Genomic DNA, 16,522 nt, shown 5'->3' with positions numbered 1-16,522 from the left:
GACCCAAGGATGTCTTGTAATGACTTGGAACCTTTGTTCCACATGGCAATTGTGGCTCTAGTATCTCTGAGTTTTTCATCTTTTTGACCAACCATCTCTTCCAATGTAGCTTGTGACATCTCAAGGCTTTCAATCTTCTCTTCATATATAGCATATATTTTCAGAAGTTCATTTCTTTCGGTCTCACAAGATAGAAGTTTCCTACAAAGGTCTTGCCTGTCATTAGAGATCTTGATGACATTCTGCTTGGCTGTTACAATTTCTCCTCTTAGCTTGACATTCTCGCTTTCACATGCTTTGAGCTTGAGAGTGAGTTTGTCATTAATCTTGGACAGATTCAGAGATTCATCGTAAAGCTTTTCGTAAGCTTGTTGTAGATCATCACCATCAATCTCATCATTGTCTTTTGATGTTTCATCATCTTCTTTTTGCTCCTCTTTCTCCTGGACCTCATCCAGTTGAGCAACTATGGCAGGAAAGGAGATAGATGGTGGTGAAGATGACTCTCCTTTTTCATGAAATTGACTCAGAATGTCCCATGCATCTTTGGCCTTTGTGCAGTGAGCAACCCGTTGCTGTTCTTCATCAGAAATTGCTCCACGAATGGTAGTCAGAACTCTTTGATTGCTTGGATTGTCAGTGCTTTCAACATCCTTTTCAATGGCTTGCTAGCTCTCAGGGTCTTAAGCTCTCAGAAACTCCCTCATTCTGATCTTCTAGTACAAGTAATTACTCCCATCAAAGGTAGGAGCACGGTGTAAATCCTGACCACGAGCAAATTCCACTGGCTTTAGAGGAGGTTGAGTGAAAGTGGACCAGAATGCCATGAAAGCACTATCTCCGTCTTCACCGGATTCGATTTCTTCGGGTTCTTGCTCTGACCCACTTTCATCATCCCAAGTCACTGTATAGACTTTCTTCCGATTCTTTTTCGATGGACATTCAAGAGCAATATGTCCAAACCCTTGACATTCATAACACTTGACCCTTTGCCCATTCACAATCTTCTTTCAGTTTTTGGAACAAGTTTTGGTGAAAAAGTTTTAGATTTTTCATTACTCTTATCTTTTGAAATAGGGTCCCTAAAATTAGGCTTCTTTTTCTTTAAATTTTTTTTAAACTGTTTAGTAAAAACATAGCCGTCTTCTTGGACTCTAGATCAAATTCAGTCTCAGGAATTTTTGCAGTCTCATGAGTACTAGTGAAGGTCACACTATCTTTTTGTTTTTTCTTAGAAATCTGGTGGGCTTCATAAGTCTGCAAGTTTCCAACCAACTGATCAAGCTTGAGGGTATCAACATTCTAAGCCTCATCAATAGCTGTCATTTTTGATTGGAATCTCTCGGGGTAAAGATCTCAAAATTTTTCCAACAACCTTATCTTCAGGAATTTTTTCACCGAATGTGAAACAAGAATTCACGATGTCACTAAGTTTAGCATAAAATCATTAAACGTCTCATCATCACGCATAAAAAGAGTTTCAAAGGCAGAGGTGAGACGTTGAAGTTTTGACCTTTTAACAGAAGTAATACCCTCGTGAATTGTTTCAAGAATGTCCCAAGCCTCTTTTGCTACCTCACACGTGCAAATATGACGAAACTCTTCAGGTGTGACGGAGCAAAAAAGGGAATTGAGAGCCTTACTGTTCTAACTCGAGTTTTGATAGTCGAATGCGTCCCATTTACCAAGGGGTTTGGGAATATTAACACCATCAAAGGTGACAATAGGTTCATTCCACCCATAGATCACACAGTACCAAACTTTCTTATCGATAGATTTTAAAAATGCTCTATAGTTTGTACCATCTTGTAACGGAGGTCTATGGGTCGAGTTACCTTCGTGGATTGAATCCATATCACCAATCACACAAAATCACACTCTTATAGTTTTGATAAAAACAAAGAGTGACCAGCTCTGATAACAATTGAAAAACCTAAGTGATTCGTGATTAGATCAAGAACTAATTGTACCAATTCCCAAACAACAAAACTTACCAATCTAAATCATAAAGCACATACGAATGTTATTTAGATTGTTGTTTCCGAAATAATAAATCGACACAAACGATTTTTACGTGGAAAAACCAAAATTGAAGCACCACTAATTGTGACAAAAAAAACCATGGGCGAAACACCACAAATCAATCCACTACCAAAGAAAGAAAGATTACAAAGATACCAAATATTACTCTGTGCTTGAATCTTCGGATTCCACCGAAAAAGAATACTCTCAAAGAAGATCAACCAAACTCCTTGATGTGTGCTTATAAGAACATGAGTTCAAAACTCAATCAAACATTAAGGAAAACCAAAAAAATATCTCCAAAAGAAAACCCTAAAACTCTTAAAGAAGATCTAGAAAATGTAACCCTAGATTTGGAGCAACTTAAGGTTTTATAGAATCAGAAATCGCGAGGTTCGCTCGAGTGTATAATTGGACGCTTGAGCGGGACTCTATATTGCGTGTTCCAAACCAGGGTTCATGCTTGAGCGTAAGATCCCACGCTCGAGCGTAAAAACACACTACTTAGTATATTTTGCAGACAAGCCAAAATACTGTGATGGTGGAATCTCCGCTCGAGCGCCACGTTCCCCGCTCGAGCGGGAAGACAAAAATTAAAGGAAAATTACAACTCAATAAACTCCAAGTTTGTCCATGGAATTTGACAACAAGTAGGGTCCTAACATAGCTAAACAAAATGATTTTAAAATAATTTGTTTTTTAAAAAAAAAAATTGAAATTAAAACTATAGTAAATTTATGTAAGCATAATTGCTAACCACATTTTTTTAGTTAATGCATAATATTTATATTGACTACTTTTTTTAGATTTATTTTTTTAAGTATTTATATAGAAGTAAAAAAAATGTCGTTAGGAATAATTTTTTTTCTTAATTTAGTTATAAATTTTTCCCGTACATTATTTTTAAATTTTGAATAAAAGTAAACATAAAATAATTGATTGAAGACATGTTGCATTTGTTATATTCCTTTTTTGTGTGAAAAAAAAAATTAAAATTCTCAATTCACGTATATACAAATAATTATAAACACAACCCGTGCATAACACGGATGAAACACTAGTTTACCTTAAATGGAATTGTGTGGTTGAGATGGAATTTGTGTATTGTGAAATCTATGTGTAAAATAAATCTGAAATACAAGATGAAAATTTTAAATAATTTCTGAGTTGATAAAGGTGAATTTGTTATATTACTCATATATTAAAGCTCGTATTAAGATCCAAGATTTCTGCATCCATTTTGATTATAATAAGATTGAAGCAAAACATAAGAATCTACGTTCAAAATTACTTTTACCATGCTGGTTAGATAATAAATAGATATAAATTTGCGATTCAGTCATAGAGAGAAGAACAATTTGGTAAAGAAGATAAATACCATTCACCATTTAGGCAACAAGTAATAACAAAAATTGGAGTCTTCCAAAGATTTCAATGCAAATCCAATTGATAGAGAATCAGTAAAGCAATTATCATACCATAAGCTTGTGGAATTGTTATTGTTGACGAGCCATTTTGAATTTTAAATAAATAAATAAATTGATATCATTTCATTATGACATTAGAGCGATCGTTCTGAAAGAATTGAAAAAAGTACTAATGTAAAAACAGAACATGTCACATTTTGAGTTTATCAATATGTTTTGTGAATTGTTTCTGGTTTAAAGAAAACTCATCAATTATGATCTAATTCCAAAGTCAACAGAACGATAATGAAATGTTTTCCATCTTTGAATGGGTTGAACTACTGAATACAACTGATTTCTATAGCTTGCGAGTGGCTTCCTAGTAAGTTATTGGTTTTTATAGTCAATTAAAATTAAACCAGCGTTTTTCCCAAAAAACAGATAGATTAAGTTAGTAAAATTTTCAGAACCAACTTGGATTATTAACCCTAGATAGATGACTTCAGATCAAAACAAATCAACATGCGAAACAACTTGCTAATTCCAAGCTTTTTGAAATTTATTATAATCTATGATTGTGAGAAGTCATCCAAGATCTATCTCAGATTCTCAATTTCAACTGTCAAAGAAGATGGACAATAAAATTTTCAGTCATCTAAAGTAAGCCCTTCACAGATTCAACATAGATTTAAAAAGAATTTTTGATGCAGTCTCATCCTATGCCTATTAAAGGCGGGAAAAAAAGAAGAAGAAGAAGAAGAGAAAAGATTATGCTAGCAGATCAACCACTAATCAAATTGTTATGATGACAAACCTCATCCAATTATTGGTTGAAGAAGATTAGTTGGAATAGGCCTCAAGCGGGTTGAGCATGGACAGCTTCAATAATTATTCAAAACAAATGTTTGACTTATGACAGCTACCCTTAATCATGCACGGTAACTGAAAGGAAAGATGAAGGAACACCTAAGAAGATTCAGTGTGAAAATTTTAGATTGGCACTTGGAACCTAAGAAGACTTGAATGGGAAAATTTTAAAAAGGCACTTGAGTTTGATGGAATCTGATTTATTCAATAAAACTTAAGACTGAGTAGGCAACAATTTCATCATCTGTATGCTTCTGCACCTGTTAATACTACTACCATAACATAAATACTTCAAATGAAAATAGAAAAATTGAGAGCTTCTATCGAGCCTCTAGCATGCTAATTGTCACCTCATTGTTGGAATAGCTACTCGATGTTTGAGAAGGATAGCTGACAGTGTTAGAACTCCTACAACTTGAAAAGGCTGGTTCTTTGGGTGATGGAATCGAGGCGTTTTCATTGCTCAACATGAGAACTGCATCATACATTGTTGGTTGATAACCCGGAAAATCTTGGAACACACAAAAGCCCCACAGCAATAGTCTACAATGCCTCCTTAAAGTCGCATGTATCCTTTATTGACGGATCAATGAACTCCAATTCTCCCATGCCTTTACACAGGAAAGAGTCAAACCCATCAAAAATTAAAATTTCAAAACTAATTAATTATCTTATATATCCAACTAACCAACAACCAACCTAAGAGGATAACCAAAGAGACAAAGGATACTTACCCATCCTAAAAGGGTTAGCGAGAGTTTGGTGAGATGAAAACTAGTGTTTCTCTTGCCACTCACGATCTCTAACATTAACAGTCCAATGCTAAATACATCTGAATTTTTAGAAAATTTACCGTACAACGCATACTCTGGTGACATGTAGGCGATGCATCACAAATGACAATGTTATCAACCAAGTTGATGAAATAGTAGTGGTAGCATCAGTACAAATAAGGTTATCTCATTCAAAATTCACACAAATGGGAATATCTGCTATACTTACTGTGTGCCCACCACCCACCTGGTATTTGCTTCAATTTGATTTATTCCAAAACTCCTTGCAGTTCCAAAGTCTGAAATTTTGGGATTCATTGCTTCATCCAACAGAATATTGCTTGCTTTTATATCCCGGTGAATGACTTTCAATCTAGAATACTTGTGTAGGTAGATTAGACCTTGAGTAATCCCTTCTATGATCTGGAAGCATTTAGTCCAGTCCAGATTGGCTTGCTTAGAAGGATCTAATGGAAACCAATACTAAATCAGTGATGGGAAATTGAAAATCAGAGACTATAAAACTAACAGAAATTGTTTATCAGAAGTTTCAGAAAAGAGGTAAATTTGTGTACAAAATAGCAATTTGTCTAGGCTTCCATTGCACATATACTCGTAGATCAGTATTTTTTTCTCTTGTTCAACACAGCAACCCAAAAGCCTGACAACCTTTTTATGTTGGAGTTTGGTAATTAATTTCAACTCATTCATAAACTCTCCTGTTCCTTGTAATGATGTTTTTGATTGCTTGTTTATGGCTACTTCTTGCACTTCAGGCAAATATCCCTGAATTTGAAAAAGAAAAGAAAAAGGATGAAATGTATGAATTTTTCACAACTCCCAGTGCTTGAATATATATCACAATTATGGAAATGTGTTACCTTATAAACAGGGCCATACTCACCCTCTCCAAGTTTGTTTGCTTCAGAAAAGTTGTCAGTAGCAGCTAACATACTTCTCAAACTGAACGACAACATTTCTCCATTATTTGAATCATCAACTGATGCATTAGAGTTGGCATCAAGCTCATGTGCACTTCGATCTACCCTCTTTGAATTCAGAGTAATCAGTGAAGCAAAACCATGCATGAGAAACTAAAAGTGTACTGTTAGCAAAAGCATGTAATATACCTCGGCTTCTCATCCTTCTCCTCAAGGCATAGCCAAAGCTGCAAATAAGGAGCAATCCAGTAGAGATGGCAGCTGCTGCAATTGCAATGACACTTACTGCTTTTATGTGTCAACTTACCATTACCAACTGCACATCAAATTAATCTCAATTAATATTAATCAATCATAGATGTATGAATAGAAATTGGGCAAGATATCATACATACCTTGGTCAGAGTCATGAATGCGGACATAAAGATCTTTGCCATTGATGTCATCACCCTTTAGGTCCACGAGATCCCCAAACCAATGCATACAGCTTACTGCTCACATTAGTATAAGCATAAGCCATGCAAGTGCAGTTCTTAGTACATTCTAATTCACATTGACTAACAGTAGTCATATTTCCCACAGAGATTGAATAATCAGGCAATTTCATCCTTTCTAACTGAGAAAACTGATCTCCTATATCACATGTCAGTGCCATTCTCCTGGTACAGCCTCCTGTCCAATTTCCAAGCTTCCATTCTTTCTGATCTTTGGGCTCAAAACGCTCCAAACAACGGCAAAATTTATGCAAACCATTTTCATCACAGCTACTAAATGGACCACAATACCCATAAAAATCACATTTAACTAATGGAACCTGCCATAGAACTACCCATGAATTGTTACTTTGCTCCCATAACAGCAGCTCAGCTTGCCCTCTAGGAGTTAACATGGCTCTTCTATTAATCAAGTTTTCTGAGGCACTGAAAGATAAATTTCATCACCTTCTGCAATTAAACTGAAGTAGGAGGCAAACTCTTGAGATTTATATCCTACATAATACAAACTATAGTCATACACACTGCTTCTCCAATATGGATCATGTTGCTTCCAAATGAAAATTCCTGGACGCCCTTCTGGATCTATACCTTCGGAGAACATTCCTGGCCGAGGATCTGCATTGTTTGTCCACAAGTATAGAAGGCTTTGCCAGCCAGTTTTCCTATCCAACCAAAGTCTCATGCCAGGCATGAATGTATCAGTTGGATGATCAAAACTCTGCCATAGCCCAGTGCCCTCACCAAGTCTCAGAACAAGATTTCCAGTATCTAACAGCACTGCAACTGTGGAGTTCATGGCCAAATTGGAAGTTGTTGCATTTGACGACCAAACAACTCTTCTTCTTCCATCAAAAAGCACAAGATTCCCATCATCACCAAGCCCAAAAACACCATGGGAATTCTTAGCAAGTGGGTTTTCTCTATTAGCTACCCATATCATTGTTTGTTCGGAGATTGTTTTGTACCATATGCCAAGGTATCTGTTCGTAGAATTGCCTGGATTGAAGAAGCCTAATGCAAAATTACCCCCAGCTAAAGTTAAGGTTTGGTTAATGCTGATTGATTCGCCTGCTCTCACTCTGTAGCAAGAACAGACAAAATGAAAGAGGACAATATCATAATATTGAGTAGAAAACAACAAGCCATTTGATGGTTCACTAGAAGAAACTAACGGTAGACATTCAAGTAGTTCTATAAGAGAGTTGATAGCAAAGTTGATTTTTTGTTGGATTTTACAATGTTTAGGTTCACATGGATTGGGTAGATCAGGCTTTAGTTTAAGTATAGGGGTTGACCTTTTCTCGTAGATCTAATCATGAATGGTTGCACTTCTAGGCACAATATGTGGTGTATCTTCTGAGTGATAATTTTTCTTCACTGTTTTTTTTGTTGTTAAAAATGTGCAAGTGGAGACTTGGTCTGCTATTGTTATGTACTTAAATAATAAGTATAGCAGAGTTGATTATTGCCTTTATTTAGTGTGCTTTGTAGAGTTTGGCATTCCCTGTCAGTGTTCGTAGTATTTTATTTTCACACACATGTATAAGCAAGCACGAAAGCAAGACAATTTCTACCGAAAAAAATATATAAACGTGATTACAAGAAAGCCATCAGAGAAAAAAACTCCCGAAATGATGAAAATATCAAAACAGCACTCGATGCTCTGCATTTGCTTAATTTTCCTCAAAAGTATCAAGACCTTCTTGTATTAGCAGAGCCGTATTGCATGTGCTTGTGTACGATTATTAAGACTTATGTTGGCTATGCTTCAAAGGGAGAGACAGTTTCTGTTAGATAACTTGGCATATATTTGTTAGACTTATTTCCTAGCATCTTAAGCTTTGTGGGATAATAAATGATTGAATGCAATACTTCAGCAGGTTATTTATGTTTGCTTAGTTTAAGTCTTATAATTTGTGTTTGTTATTGTGCACTTGTTCACTCTATCCAGTTCTGTTTCCAGGTGAGAGATTGTGTTACTCATCTAAGGGTGTGAGGCAAATGCAAGCAGACAAGTTTTTTCCCCACCCCCCCACACACTAAGTTACATGCAAGGGAAAGGAGAAAATTTGGCAAAGTAGAGCTAAGAGCAATAAGTCAAAATCGAAACACAGCCTTTTAAGCCCAAACCTTGTGAGGGCTCCCACATTGACAATTATGCATTTTGGAGGAAATATTAACCAAAATGTAAAGAAGATCAAGCTTGCTAATAGTTATGACAAGGACACTTATATTTAGATAGATATAAGATATGGCTGGTGGCTTATATGATACCATTATTGTGTTAGATAGGAAGAATAATAAAAGGGGGGAAAAAAAAGGCTAGAAAATTAATGCTTCATAGTGAAAGTGACAGCAACTATAAGAAGGAATTAGCACTAAGAAAGTAGTAAAGATAATTAGTGAAGGAGGTAAACGCATGCCACTGATGAGATTTCTTTTCCTACTAAGTTTTATATAATGGAAAATGCAAAAGTCAATAAGTTAGAACCTGGAGCAAAAAGGCACAATGCAAGTGCCACCTCAAAACAAGATTTTTCTTTGAGAAAAAAGTGGGCTTGTCCCACATTGACATTGGTATAGGGCTCCAATGAGTGTAATTGAGATGTCAATATTTTTCCAATATTAAGCGTCTTGGAGAAAATCTGAACTAAAAATGTGAGAGAGGTTAGGAAAGACATATTTAAAATGTACAGAATAGGCATCTATTCAATAGATCGGTATATGTCAATATCCCAAAAAGCCTAACAAGATTAATTTGTGTGTTGGAGTTTGGCAATAAGTTTCAACTCATTCATGTACTCCTCTAGTTCTTGTAATATTGCCTTTTTAGATAGCCTTTTTATGGCTTAGCTTCTTTAATTTCAAGCAAATTACCCTGAAAATAATGGCGTGAGGAAATGGATAAATTCTACTTGATCTAACCCTCTCATGGTTTACTCAATGATGTTTTTCAATCATCTTTAAATCAAGACTAATGATGTTAGTTGTATAATCAAATCTAAGTTATTGAGCCAAAGGTATATGATTGTCTCCAAGATCACTCTCAGCTTTGTCCAATAAGCAAGAAAAAATAAACTTGTTCTTCATTCTGATACTAGCATAGTATTTATACAATATTGATAATTACATTAATGAGAAGAACTTCTATTAATTTTTACTAGTATAAATTGTATACATGGAAGTGACAATGTCATCATATGTATGCTTCTTGTGCACTTGCTAATACTACTACCATAACCTACTCTACCGGAGACATCAGTTCTGTATGCAGTTCATCTTTATGGAAATCTTTCTGTGTAGTTGAAAATTGAGAGCTTCTTATTGAGCCTCTAGCGTGGTAATTGTCACTTCATTGTTGAAATAGCAATTAGATGTTTGAGAAGAATAGTAGGCAGTGTTGGAATTCGTATAAGTAGAAAAGGCAGGTGCTTTGGGTGATGGAACTGAAGCATTTTCATTTCTCAACATGAGAATTGCTGCATAAATTGTTGGTCAATCACTCAGAAATTCTTGAACACACAATAGCCCTACAGCAATGCGTTTCAATGCCTCCTGAAGATTGCATATATCCCTTATTGATGGATCAATTAACTTCAAACAACTACCTTCTTTCCAATTCTTCCATGCCTTGAACAAATTAAAGCCATCCAAAATAAAATTTCATAGTTAATACTTATCTTATATATCCAAAAAACAAATAACCAACATAAGTGGATGAAAAAAAGAGACATAGCATACTTACCCATCCTATAAGGGTTAGAGAATGTTCAGGTTTGATGAGAATTAGTGCTTCTCTTACCACTCACAATCTCTAACAATAACACTCCAAAACTGAATACATCTGATTTCTCAGAAAATTGCCCAGACAATGCATATTCTGGTGACATGTAACCATTGCATTACCAATGACAATGTTAACAGCCATGCTGACAGTAGCAGCAGTAGCATTATATTTTCTGCAGTAGTATAAAATAAACTTATCTTATTTAAAGTTCAGATGAATGGAAATATCTGCTATACTTACTATGTGCCCACCACCGGCCTAGCATTTGCATCAGTTTGATTTATTCTGAAACTCCTTGCAGTTCCAAAGTCCAAAATTTTGGGATTCAAAGCTTCATTGAACAGAATATTGCTTGCTTTTGAATCCCTGTGACTGACTTTCAGTCTAGAATACTTATGAAGGTAAATAAGACCCTGACCAATCCCTTCTATAATCTGGAAGCAATTACTCCAATTCACATTGTCTTGCTTAGAAGGATCTAATGAAAAGTTATCACAATCAGTGATTGAAAAATGAAAATTGAAGCTTCAAAAAAAATATGTCTTATCTGAAGTAAATTGAAAAAGATCTTAAGGCGTACAAAATAGGAAGTTTCAGCTCATTCAGCTTAAGGCATACAACAACCCAATAGTCTGACAAGATTTTTATGTTGGAGTTTGGCAGTAAGTTTCAGCTCATTCATGAGCTCTTCAATTCCTTGCAATGATTTTTTTGAGAGTCTTTTTATAGCTGCTAATTGTAGTTCAGGAAAATTCCCCTGGACAGAAACAAAAAACAAAAATAAAAAAAGAAGGATGAAAGAACGAATTTTCCTTTTCCAACTTCCCATGAAATGTGTCATTTGAGTCTTAGATACACTGAAATGAGTAAAAAATAAATGAAAAAATATCACAGTTTTGGAATAGTTGCCTTATAAACAGGTCCAAACCCACCCTCTCCTAGCTTTTTTGCTTCAGAAAAGTTGTCTGTGTTAAAATTTATCACCTACTTCACCCACTTGAACCTACTCCACTAAACCTGTTAGAATTTCTCATCTTACCTTCACCTACTCCACTACACACTCCACTTCACCTACCTCCACTTCACCACACACTCCACTTCACCTAACCCACTATCACCTCCACTACACCTACTACCACCTCCACTTCACCACACACTCCACTTCACCTAACCCACTATCACCTCCACTACACCTACTACCACATTTTCTTCTATATATAGATTGTATAGGAATTGTAATTCAATCAATCTTGTAATACATCAATACATCAATCAATAATATATCAATTCTTACATGGTATCAGAGCCAGGTTAAGAAGCTAGTAATTCTGCTTCACCGGCGGGCGGCAGCCTCGCCTTGGCCGCCCGCCGGACCTCTACACATGCTTTCACTCCCCTCTTTCCTCCTTGTCATCACCATCATCAGCAGGGGCAGCAGAGTTGAGAGCATTTAACCTCTCTATCAAGCTGGCCTTCCTTTCCTCGGATCAGCGCGTATTGATGCATGAACCCTTTTGTACATCTCCTCTATGCCATCAGGCTCAATACCTCTCTTTATGTATTCGCAAAAGTGAGACTGGTACTTCTCTGGCTCATCTTCCACCAGAGTCGCCATGTATGCAGACACATGGCCTCCATAGATGTATTTGTGGTGAACCTCAGCATCAAGTTGCTTACTGTCTTTACTGAAACCAGCAAACCTCTTGTCACTGTGCGGAATATCAAGCCCACCATCTAAGGCTCCCTTGAGAGCACCAAAAAAACACCCAACTTTGGGATTCTACAGCTAATCGACAGCTACGAATCTTGAGAGGTGGCCATCAATCACGAGTTGGATCTATGGATTGGAACAATCATATTTTGACAACTGGAGAAATGGATGGTCAGATCATCAACAACGATGTAAGAGTAAGATCACATATTGTTGAAACCTACAGGGGACACCATCAAGAAGTCTGTGGGCTAAAATGGTCAGCCTCGGGTCAACAGTTAGCAAGTGGGGGAAATGATAATCTCCTGCATATATGGGACAGATCGACGGCTTCTTCTAATTCCCCAACACAGTGGCTTCACAGGCTTGAAGACCACACAGCCGTTGTTAAAGCCCTTTCTTGGTGTCCGTTCCAGGGTAACTTGCTGGCCTCTGGTGGAGGTGGCAGTGACAGGTGCATAAAGTTTTGGAACACCCACACCGGTGCTTGCTTGAACTCGATTGACACTGGATCACAGGTCTGTTCTCTTCTGTGGAACAAGAATGAGCGCGAGATGCTTAGCTCTCATGGCTTTACACAGAATCAGCTTACACTTTGGAAGTACCCATCTATGGTGAAAGTAGCAGAGCTCACTGGCCATACATCCAGAGTTCTTTTCATGGCTCAGAGCCCAGATGGATGTACAGTAGCATCTGCTGCAGGGGATGAAACTCTAAGATTTTGGAATGTTTTTGGGACTCCTGCTGAAGTGGCGAAACCTGCACCTAAGGCAAATCCTGAGCCATTTGCTCACCCTGAATCGCTCTACTCCAATCGGCAAAGACTCCATTGCCTATTGAATCTTTACACAGACAAACCCTTTATTTATTTATTTTTTCTCTTTGTTCCCACCATGTCTCACCCATACCCCTTTTTTATTTTTTAAACCAATCTTCATCTTTGCACCCACTCATCCAAAACTCTATAATATATTCCACCGCCTGCACATCCTCCCCCCAAAAATATTCCCTGTTTTCTTTATCTATTTTATTTTATTCTTATTATTATTATTAAACAAAAAAAAAAAAAAAAAAAAACACACCTCACACTGATCTCCACTCAAGCACACCCACCATTTTGCCAACTTTCTATTCTTATTATTATTATTATTATACAAAACCAACACAACCCAACACCAAGCCCGTCCTCAGCTTTTCCCATCTTTATTGAAGACCACACAACAGTCCACTTTTCACATCTTTATTTTTGCCACCTTTAATTTTTATTTTATTTTCTATTTTTCCTTTCCATCATCGCTTGTTCCAACTTTCCACCCTCCCAAAAAAAAAAAAAAAAAAGCAGACGAAGAACTGCACACCAAACTCATTTTATTCATGTCAGGGGCGATCACCATTTTCCACAAAACACAACACAAAAAAAAAACAAAAACAACCAAAAAAAAAAAAAAAAAAAAAAAAACCCACACCCACAGCGGGATTTTTCTTCTCTACTCTGCTGCCGGTCTCTTCTTCTTGCCTCCGTCCTGGGCGGCCCTTGCCGGTGTTGCCTCCGTATTTCCCCCTCCACTGGGCACGATCACTACTCCCTGCTCCTCCACTGCAGCATATGGCGGCCCTCCAAATCGGAACATCACGGTGGCCTTCCGCTTCAGCTCCCTGTTTTCTGCCCTTAGCACGCTTATCTCTGCTCGCGCATCCTTATACATGCGTTGGAGCAGAGCCAGCTGGGAATTTAAATGCTGCACCTCATTTGTCCTACTCTGCAGCCGGTTCGACAAATTTGTGACCGCCGTCATGGTTTCCACGCATGACTTCAGAGTATACTGATTAGCCTCAATATCAGTTTGCACCGCCATTTTTTGCTCCACCGACCGCATCGGAAAGTTCAATGGAGCAAAACCAGAGGTGTTTGGTTGAGGTTCACTGGCCACCGCACCAGTTATTTCTCTTGTGGGCTCGTTCAGTTCTGGAAAGAGCGTGAGCAGGTTCTGGGTAGCTGGACGGGAAGAAGAGGCCATGTTTTTGGGTTGCTAAGTGTTTCGGAAGGGTTGGTGACAGAATGGCAACAAAGTGTTCCACAGTTTCTCTCTCCGCAGAGGTAGAGTTTTTTTTTCAGCGAAGGGTTGGTTTCAGAGGTTTCAGAATGGTATGCCTCAGCCTCAGCCTTCGTCTTGGATAAATAGCCGAGGCAGCCACGCGTATCGCGCGCCTCTTGCCGCCCGACAAACTGGCACGCCTTTTCATGGCACATCTTTTGACAAAGTGGACACGCCTTTTGATGGCACGCCTTTTGATGGCCCGCCTTTTTCATGGCACATCTTTTGACAAAGTGGACACGCCTTTTGATGGCACGCCTTTTGATGGCCCGCCTTTTGATGAATTGGGCACGCCTTTTGATGGCACGCCTTTTTATGGATTGGGCACGCCTTTTGATGGCACGCCTTTTGAAAGATTGGGCACACATTTTGAGGGTGCGACTTTTTAAGGGTCCGACAAGACTCTGTAAACTGTCCCGACATTGATTCCGGTTAGTTTCTAAAACGGTCCGACATGACCCAATAAACTGTCTTCTACAACGGTCCGACATGACCCCATAAACTGTCTTCTACAACGGTCTGACACGACCATACAGTGTCTCCTATCCTTTTTTATTTTTATGTATTTTCTTGTTTTGTTACTCTCTCCAAACTCAAGTTGGTTAGTTTCTCTCCTCCTTGAGTTTGCGGGGGGCTGTTAGAATTTCTCATCTTACCTTCACCTACTCCACTACACACTCCACTTCACCTACCTCCACTTCACCACACACTCCACTTCACCTAACCCACTATCACCTCCACTACACCTACTACCACCTCCACTTCACCACACACTCCACTTCACCTAACCACTATCACCTCCACTACACCTACTACCACATTTTCTTCTATATATAGATTGTATAGGAATTGTAATTCAATCAATCTTGTAATACATCAATACATCAATCAATAATATATCAATTCTTACAAAACCTAACCCACTACACCACTACCACCTCACCTACTCCACTAAACCTAACCCACTACACCACTACCACCTCCTCTCCACCTACTACTCCACCTACTACATACCTACCTCCTTTAAATCTTCTATATATAGGACTCATTGTAAACACAAAATACAACAATCAATAATACAATCAATATCTATACAATTCTCTATTTCTCTTTATACATTAAATTTTTCTACATGGTATCAGAGCAGGTTTAGAACCTAGTATTTTCGCTTCCCCGGCGGGCGGCAACCTCACCTTAGCCGCCCGCCGGACCTCAACCTATTCCGCTGTCATCTCTATCAATACATATAGCTTCCAGTTCGCCGCCACCAGAGGCGACTTCTCTACATACAAAGATCAACCACCTTCTCAACCTTTTAGTTCTACTACTGTGACCCTCTCTATGATGGTTTTGGTGTCTCTGCAATGTGGGCTGTTCTTACTATTGTTGTTGTCTTTGACTTCTCTGTGGGTGCAACACTTGGAAGGGGTGTAAATAGGGGTTTTGCAACACTGCTTGCTAGTACTCTTGGCGTTGGAGCTCATCGAATTGCTAGTTTTTCTGGAGAAATATGTGAGCCCATACTACTTGGGCTTTTTCGTCTTCATACTAGCTGCAGTAGTGACATTCATAAGATTTTTTCCAAGAATGAAAGCAAGATACGATTATGGGCTGCTGATATTTATATTAACATTCTGTTTAATATCAGTATCTGGTTATAGAGATGATGAGGTGTTAGAGATGGCCCACAGGAGGCTATCCACCATACTCATCGGTGGTGCCAGCGCTGTGATTGTGTGTGTATGCATTTGTCCATATGTGGTGCTGGTGTTGTCAAGGGCTTCCAGCCATCTATCTATCAGGCAAATAATGGTGGGGCCAATTTTGTGGCACATGGTTAGAACCTTTTCAGAGGACTACAATGATTTGAATGTTGAGCCTTCGTTTGGAGAGACCAATCTCGACTTTGAAGGCAGAGAGAGGAGCACTAAGGAAAGCACACCCATTCTTCTTTTATTTATTTAATCACACTCACCAAGTTTGTTTCACTCTCATTATCACATCCATACACACCGGTATCATGTTGTCTTCAACTTTCTTTTATTTATCATTTTAAAATACACCCTTATCATGTTGTTCCCCACCTTCTTTACTTTATATATATATATATATATATCTCTTTTTATTATATTCTATTACTCAAACTCTCCTCCATTTGATTTTAAAATCACTTATTTTTTATTTATTTTTTCCAAATCACTTTTCCTCCTTTTTACATACCCCCACTTTATTTTTGAAACAATCACCCTGATATTTTTCATATAATCCATCTATACATATTTTTTTTATCTATTTTCTTTCTCCCTTGTTTTCTTTCATTTTATTTTTATATTTTCAACACAACACTCCCAAAAAAAAAAAATAAATAAATAAATAAATAAATAAATTTACAAACTTGTCATTTCTTCATGCCGGGGATCAA

The 16,522-nt window shown here is 37.7% G+C and overlaps 1 long non-coding RNA gene and 2 pseudogenes across 2 annotated transcripts; 1 reads left to right on the top strand and 2 right to left on the bottom strand.

Annotated features, from left to right (window-relative positions):
- Nucleotides 1–4,479: 4,479 nt before the first annotated feature.
- LOC114297439 (G-type lectin S-receptor-like serine/threonine-protein kinase B120) lies at nt 4,480–8,783 on the bottom strand (annotated as a pseudogene). Its single transcript, XR_014339210.1, has 7 exons — nt 8,637–8,783; nt 6,405–7,815; nt 6,317–6,325; nt 6,232–6,236; nt 5,950–6,162; nt 5,644–5,854; nt 4,480–5,535 (listed from the first exon to the last, which is right to left on the bottom strand). The product of XR_014339210.1 is annotated as a G-type lectin S-receptor-like serine/threonine-protein kinase B120 (transcript).
- A 729-nt stretch (nt 8,784–9,512) lies between these two features.
- LOC114269218 (uncharacterized) lies at nt 9,513–11,263 on the bottom strand. Its single transcript, XR_014338477.1, has 4 exons — nt 11,203–11,263; nt 10,874–11,050; nt 10,252–10,771; nt 9,513–10,136 (listed from the first exon to the last, which is right to left on the bottom strand). It is a non-coding gene; the product is annotated as an uncharacterized LOC114269218 (long non-coding RNA).
- A 363-nt stretch (nt 11,264–11,626) lies between these two features.
- On the top strand, nt 11,627–13,081 carry LOC145797222 (cell division cycle 20.2, cofactor of APC complex pseudogene; annotated as a pseudogene).
- The last annotated feature ends 3,441 nt before the right edge of the window (nt 13,082–16,522 follow it).

The sequence above is a fragment of the Camellia sinensis genome, chromosome 8 (assembly GCF_055761805.1).
Source record: "Camellia sinensis isolate YWXY chromosome 8, ASM5576180v1, whole genome shotgun sequence".
NCBI classification, from domain to species: domain Eukaryota; kingdom Viridiplantae; phylum Streptophyta; class Magnoliopsida; order Ericales; family Theaceae; genus Camellia; species Camellia sinensis.
This window is presented reverse-complemented; position numbering and strand designations above follow the sequence as displayed.